General features: G+C 46.7%; 1 long non-coding RNA gene across 2 annotated transcripts; it reads left to right on the top strand.

The window, feature by feature from the left end:
- Positions 1-15: 15 nt before the first annotated feature.
- On the top strand, positions 16-4,313 carry LOC108640703. Of its 2 annotated transcripts, XR_003916030.1 has the most exons (5): positions 16-456; positions 819-983; positions 1,879-2,193; positions 3,133-3,325; positions 3,895-4,313. It is a non-coding gene; the product is annotated as an uncharacterized LOC108640703 (long non-coding RNA). The 2 variants fall into 2 exon arrangements; XR_003916029.1 differs by lacking the exon at positions 1,879-2,193.
- Positions 4,314-7,713: the final 3,400 nt, after the last annotated feature.

The following is a 7,713-nucleotide window of genomic DNA, read 5'->3' as shown; positions in this document are numbered from 1 at the left end:
TGGGAACTCACCGCTCTTGGCTCCACATCCCACGGGGGAGAAGAACTGCCGGCGAGGCGCTGGTCACATCTTTTCCAACTCTTTTAATTCCCCCTCTCCAGCCGGAGCCGGTGCTCGCCGCCCGCCTCCTCAGCCATACTGGTGCGGTACTGGCGCGATACTGGTGGCACTGGGCTCGCAGAACTTCTCAGCTGCGTTGCACTTCGATTTGAGGTGCGTGTGGCCGCGCCGGGGATGCGGCGCGCAAAGAACGCGACTGGCTGGGAGAGAGTTTATTTTGTTTATTTCTGCTCTTCCTTCCCCTCCCTCTCCCAGTTTAGCCCAGGAACTCCTGCAGCATTGGTTAATCCTCGAGGAGGGAGAACTGCTGAGATCTTTAGCGAGCTCTCCCCTACCACGGATACTTCCTATAGCTCTGGCGTCTCTGTGAGGGATGTACAGCTACGAGATGTGAAGGTATTTAGAAAAAAAAAGTAGTGGTTTCCAAGTCAGGCAGATTCCTGCTGGGAAGTGAAGCTGGGGTTTAGGAATGGAACTACATTTATAAAAAATAAACCTCTTGGTGTTCGCCTTGGTTATAAATTCAGGGAACATTCACCTCCAGGTTTGTTCTGACAGCAGCTACTCGCTGGTTTGTTTTAATTTGTACAGAGTGAAGGTTTTTAGCAGTTGGGAGAGAAGGGAGGCTGCAGGTGGTGAGGCAGGAGCTTGGATGGGGTGGTTTGGAGGATGTCCAGACCTGTGTTTAGGGTGGGTACAGGGACAGTGACCATGGCCAACGCTACCCCTCACCCTGGTGACCATCGCAGATCTTTCAGATTCTTCTGACCAGGGGAACCTCGTGGGGTTGCTTCTGCTGTGTTCACCCATGGACAAGCTCAGCTGCTGCTTAAGTTCTCTGGATGCACTGGAGGTGTTGAAAGTTGGGGTCAGCTCTAGCAATGCCAACCCAACCCTGGTGTCCTGATGTGTCCCCACCACAGGTACAGTCACAGAAGGTGCTTCGGCACAGCGTTCTGGGGAAGGTTTTTCATGCCTGGCCTGGGATTTGGAGGGTGGACCTGAGGTCTGGGGATCCAGCACGAATCACCTGACAGGGTCTTAGGAGTCCCACAGGGTAACTGAGGAATCTGGACTTTAATTGTTTTACAACATCCTGATTGCACAGGTTCAGTTCATGGGATTCATTCAAGGGAAGTTTATAAATCTGATGCCTAGAAAACTGGAAAATACACAAATTTTAGAAAGTATTCCTGACTGGAAAGGACAAAATGTCTCTGTGGGCTTTGTGAAGTCAGAATGGATGAAATCAGGAGGCAGAGACAGGGAGAGCTGCTTGCTCCAGGCCTGACCCCAGAGGATTCTGCCCAATCCAACATCTCCCTACAAACAACCAAGGAACATTCTGTTGGAAAATAACATGGAATTTGCTTCCATTCACAGTAAATACTTTTTGCATGGAGGCTGAGCTAGTGTCTTATTCAGAAAAAAAGGTATTCACGAAATATTTATTGAGCAGGTTCCTCGACAGCCGTGTGATATTCCCAAGGCAGGCTGTCCGTGCAGGTGATGCTCTCCCCAAAATCTTCCCCTTCACACTCCCAAACCACCCCTGCTTTTGTTACAATCCCACAGAAGAGCTGTAAGGCTTGGAAATTAATTGTGCCACTCTCCTCCTGTCTCGAGGAGCATCACCAATGCACTTTTTAAACATTTAAAAAGATCATCTATTTTTCACATGCTGATTGTGCTCCTCGGAAAAGAAAGGTTGGTTATGCTCCAGCCTTTTAAATCAACAGTGCTGAGGGTTAAATACTTTAGTGGGAAGTGTCAGGGATGTAAGAGGACATTGACTGAAGCGCTGGCCCCTTCCTTAAGGATCTGTCTTTCTGCTCCGCCCGGAATCCCCCGGCTCAGAGCCCTCCTGGCAGCGGGGTCGTGGGGTGGGAGGTCACTCGTCGCGTGGACACGAGTTCAAGATAGAATGTGGCAGCAGGACCCACCAGGGACCACACCAGCCAAAATCACAGCGACTCCTCCTCCAGCAGCCCGAGCGGGCTGTCAGGCGCGCAGGAATGCAGCCGCTTCTCCCTCCCTATCAGGGATTCCAAGAGAAAGCAGCAGCGACAGGGAATGTTTGCCTCCAGGCCTGTTTGCCAGTGCAAAAGTGTTGCGACCTGCTGATGGAGACAGGTGAGGGAAACGTGAGCGCTCGGAAAAAATAAACAGCAGCGAGAAGAATATCGAATTGAAATAGTGCTATCAGAGAACTCCACCAGCAGACTCTGCTGGAAATTATCTGAGACACCACGGTACAAAACCGCTTCCTTTTCACAAGGAAAATGATCTAATCAAGATGTATGTGCATGACAATACGCTTGCAGGGAGAGGAAGTTGGAGTTATCTGCTTCAATTACTGCACTTAACAGTGTCCCTGTCCTGAAGGAGGAGGTGAATAATAAATATAAACCATTTTTTTTCCGAATCTGTAACTGAGTTGAGTAACTCAGCTCACATTGAGTAGCACAGGAAGCAAGAGAAGGAGAAGTCACAAGGTGAATATTCACAAGATATTGTGAATATTTCTGGGGAATGAAATATGAAATGAATTATTAAATATTACATGAAATGCTGACTTGCAGACAGTGGTACCTTGATATTCTGCAGGACACCAGGATGTGCCCATGAGGGAGAACTGTTTGTGAGCTCCTGGCATGAGAAGGGAAATTGGAGAAGGGTTTTAGGACCCCTTAGTTGGCAAGTTTATATCATAGAATCAATCATGGAATGGTTTGGGTTGGAAGGGACCTTAAAAATCATCTGGTTCCACCTCCCTGTTACAGTCAGGGACACTATCCACTAGATCCTACCTGTGTCCATCACTATGGGACTGGCTAAAGAAATCATCTCTTCCCCTTGCTCCTATTCCTGCTCCATGCTCTGCATCCCAGCAGAGGATCTTGTCGGGGCTGGGACATCCCCAGGCTCAGACACCTCATCCCTTCCCTTGCTGGAAGAACATCAAGGGTCAAATTCACAGCAGATCCTGGATCACATTCTGCAGCCAGAACCCTAATCAGAAAGGCACCCAGGTGTATCCCACTATTCCAATGAGTATTTTCTTCCATTCAGGTTATGTATCGTTACAGCATAAATTATGGAAAGGGCTGGAATTCCTGTTTGAGCAGCTTCATGAAAAACTGAACTTTGACTGAACACAAACAGCAAATAAAGCGGGAAACGAGATAAAAAATGATGCAGGCCTCAGTTTCTTTGAAGGTGAAATGACTGATCCCAGGTGTCAGCACCTCAGAGACCCGCTCAGGTATGTTTTGAACCCACTAAATAATGGATTTGAGTGTGTTTTCTTTTGTCTACTTTGTTTTGGGTGGAATTATATCCATAATCTGCTTCTCTGCTGCATTACTAGCAAGGAAAAGTTGTGTTTTGCTGACAGAATTCAGTTCACAATCAGATGCTCAGTTTTTACAAGGCTCAGAGGTTTAACTGCTTGACTAATAAGAATTTTGTGTGATAGAGGTAAGAGCTTATTTATTATTTATTGCTTTTATTTTAGGGTAACAGCAGTGAAATTTATATATGAAATAAGATGCATGTTTTTGAAAAGAAATCCTTATACCTGTATGTCAGCACAGAACTGAAGCTGGAGAGGCTGACATGACAAATCTGAGAAAACAAGAATTGTGGGGATAATTCCGTTAATTCATTAGTTCATCCTGAATATTAGCAGTGTCAGAAGGTATTTTCTTCCTGCAATGCTCCATTCTGGTGACTTGCTAAAAAAGTAACATTAAAAATGCACTCCACTAATTTATTTATTTTTGGATTTTTGGAGTGATGTATTTCTCTCCTAATTTTGCTCTTGTTTCACAGCCTTTTATAGGACTCTTGGACAGTTTATAGACACCAGCTGACACCTGTAAAGTTCACCTGAAGCTGTTCAGAAGTTTAAAACACCTCATTGCAATTTATCTGGAACTATTAATGCACAAAAAGGCAAAAATTGATTAGAGTGGCTGAGGAACTCTTCTGTCCTGTCTTTAAAAAGTGGATGTAAACCTGTCAGCTTTTACAGCTGTCCTCACACTGCTTCAACTAAACATATATTTGGAGAGGAGATCTGGCATTTCTCTCCCAGCCCAGAGTCCTGCTGCTCCTGGTGCCAGGTCCAGAGCAGGGATGGGGTGTGAGGCAGCTTCTGCAGCATCAGCAGCATCAGCTTCATCAACATCATCAACATCAGCGGCATCAGCAGGATCAACATCTTCATTCCTTCCCAAGAAAAGTACTGATACCTCACCTGTGGCCATGTGCTGGTTTTTAATTTTATTTAACTTAATGAATTCAAATCAACAACAACAAAAAAAGAAACAGGAGGGAGAAAAAAAACCCCTGATTATATCACTTTGAGAGCTTTGCCAGTGCCAGGCTGCCCCATAAGGGCTTGGTCTATCCCAGGTTCAGGTGATCCAGGCAATGGGATTTTGATGGCTTCCCAAGACATGCTCCCAGTGTAATATCCCTGAAGTTATTTGGGGTTTTTCAGCATCTTAAAACTTTCTTTGACGAGATCAGATACTAAAAGGGACAAAAAACATGACTTGCAATTTGTTCTTTATCCATCCTGTGGCACCATGGAAAAAAGGAGGCTCAGGAAGGACCTTGTCCATTCTGTGCAACTCCCTGACAGGAGGGGGGAGCCAGCTGGGGATCGGGCTCTGCCCCCAGGGAACAAGGGACAGGATGAGAGGAAACGGCCTCAAGCTGTGCCAGAGATAGTTCAGGTTGGACATCAGGAGGAATTTCTTCCTGGAAAGGGTGGTCAGGCATTGGAAGGGGCAGCCTAAGGAGGTGGTGGAGTCCCCATCCCTGGAGGTATCCAAGGAAGGACTGGACATGGCCTTCAGTGCCCTGGGCTGGGTGACAAGGTGGGGATTGGGCACAGGGTGGACTCCATGGGCTGGGAGGGCTTTTCCAATCTCAGTGAACCTGTGACTCTGTGATCTCTCCTTTAAAGCTGATATTTCCAAACTAAGCTAAATATTCAGGAAGGCCAATAATTATGTATTTGTTTCCCCTGGCAGCTGAGAGGCTCTTGGAATCCCACGGCTGCAGCACCTGCAACTGTAACAGCCTGGAATCTCAGGCTGATCCTGCTCCTCACAATTATGTCAAGTTTGATCATCTGCAAAAAGCTGCCTCCTCACTGGGTATTTATCATCTCTCAGACAGGAGCAGACAGTGATCTTTTACTCCCTCATGCAACATTTCCACAAGCATTATATATTTCAGAGACATTTTCATGTATGTATATGCTAGGAATTGTATGCAATATTCCAGAATGGTTCCACCAGTAGCATTCAGGGAAACATTATGGCATTAACCACCTCTCACCTCACCCATTACCGTGTTTCTTTTCCTAACATGCAGCAGTAGAAGAAGCATCTGATTTCCTGTTTAAGTGCCATATAATCACTTGTTACACATAACAGCACACTTCCTTTTAATGCTTAAATCCTGGGAGTTGTGATTTCCTTCACTGAGCCTCTGTCAAACACTGAGCCCACCAGACCCCATCCCTGGAATAAAACAGGCTGAGGGCTTCACCAAGTCCTCTTTGGATATGGACACAACATTTAATATTGATGTAAAAAAGGTGAGTTATGGGGAATGCACAACAACTCTCGGTAAGTTTTTTTTCAGCAATTAATTTTTCCTACTGGTGCAATTTTCTTATTTTCTAGGCAAATATACCAAATCTTCACAGTTTGGTTCTGGACCTTGTGCTCCATCTGCCCCAGGCAATGGGATTTGGTGCTCAGTGAATTCATTGCAGTGTTTGAATCTGAGCACAAACCAGACAATCTGCTGAATACCCGAGCTTGGATAGATGAGATCCTAACTTATAAGGAACAATATTTCACTCAAAAATTTAAATGACTATATTTATTCATTTAAGAGGACTCTGCATGTGCCCTTTTAGTGCCCCAAGCACAAGGCTTGGACTCAGGACCCCCAGGCTCCCATTTCCCCTGTCCCAGGAGCTTCCAGCCCAGCCAGGATCCACTGAGCATATCCCTGGCCTGGGGACATGAGGTGCTGATGCTCAAGGAGTCTCAGGGGGAACCTTGTCACCTTCTACAACTCCCTGACAGGAGGGTGGATCCAGGTAGGGGTCAGACTCTGCTCCCAGGGAACAAGGGACAGGACAAGAGGGAATGGTCTCAAGCTGTGCCAGGGGAGCTTTAGGTTGGACACTGGGAAAATTTCTCCATGAAAGTTTTGTCCAGCCCTGGCACAGCTGCCCAGGGCAGGGGTGGAGTCCCCATCCCTGGAGGGATTTAAAAGCTGTGTAGATGTGACACTTGGGAACATGGGTTAGTCATGCTCTTGGCAGTGCTGGGGGCTTTTCCAACCTGAACAATTCTGTGATTCTTTGATTCTGTGATTTTATGTGTGCAGCACCCACAGGGCTCCCTCAAAATGCACACACTCGGGTGTGGAGAGGTAGATTGGGTAAGAAATTACTGGGTTTGGTTTCCTTCAGCTCCTGGGGAGGGCAGGCTGGGGCTGCAGGGGCTGTGCCAGGTGCTGCTCACTGCTTCATCAGGAAGAGAATGGAAGCTCAGGTGGGCGCAATAATTACAGCCAGGATTATTTGGTGACTCTTCCATGCCTGAGTCTCTTTAGGATTGCTCCAGGTGGTGGGTTTTCTCCTTGTACACAAGAAAACTTGTGCAGGTGGAGGCTTCTCCATGTGAATGATCCAGACCTGGCAGCAAGAAGAGTTTACCTGCCCTGGTGGGATGAGTGGAGGTCTGCTGGGTTCCTCAAGGTAAGTAAACTAGGAAACATTGGACCATCAGCCTTGGATGTTTTAAAAGCACAATAACCTCTAAGTGTTGTGATGGTTTGTGTGCAGGAACTCTGAATTTTGGATTTATTGGTGGGGCAGTAAGTTGGCAGGATAGCTTTACCTTGACAACCTTGGGGTGACATCCCCTCCCTGAAGCTGGTGGGAGCTCAACAATTCCCTTGGAGGGGAAACCTGAACCTCTGGGTCCTCAGACTCATTTTTGGGAGGAGTAGGAAGAGTACCCCTAGGTTTAGCATGTGAAGTGGGCAGCTTGATGTGAGTGTCTGAGAGTAGCAGAGCATGAAGAGTCTCTTGTCCAGCATTAATTTTGGATAGCGAGACCATGTGTAAGCTTACATTGATGACTCTGAGGAAAACAGCCCACGTGTGTACAATAATATTTTAGTTAACTTGCTCTGAGTTACTGCTTTGAGGCTGCTGTGAAGCTGGGAGGGGTTACTGGAAAGCCTAGAGGGATTTTGGGGTGGCTAGGTCTGTCTGTCACAGAGAGGAGCAAAAACCTCTCTGTGCCATTGCTCTTACTCACAGCAAACACTTAAACACTCCCCAAATCCAGAGGTTAAACATGGATTAATACACACAGGAAAGGCAAGTGGAGCAGGGAAATCAGAAAGCAAATTGTTGCTACTTTTTTCCTCTTCAGTGTCAAAAAAAAAAGGGCTGGGGGGGAGTTTCTTACTGAGGCTGGTTTGCAGGATCACATGCCTGCAGCAGCGCTGTGGAGAGAACATCTCATGGCTCTGAATGGTTCTGTTCTAGTCTGTGTCCACAAATACAGATTGGTATCTGCTCGTTACAGCTGGAATCCCACAGGG

Source organism: Manacus vitellinus, unplaced genomic scaffold, assembly GCF_001715985.3.
Source record: "Manacus vitellinus isolate BGI_N305 unplaced genomic scaffold, ASM171598v3 scaffold_40_pilon, whole genome shotgun sequence".
Classification (NCBI taxonomy): Eukaryota; Metazoa; Chordata; class Aves; order Passeriformes; family Pipridae; genus Manacus; species Manacus vitellinus.
This window is presented reverse-complemented; position numbering and strand designations above follow the sequence as displayed.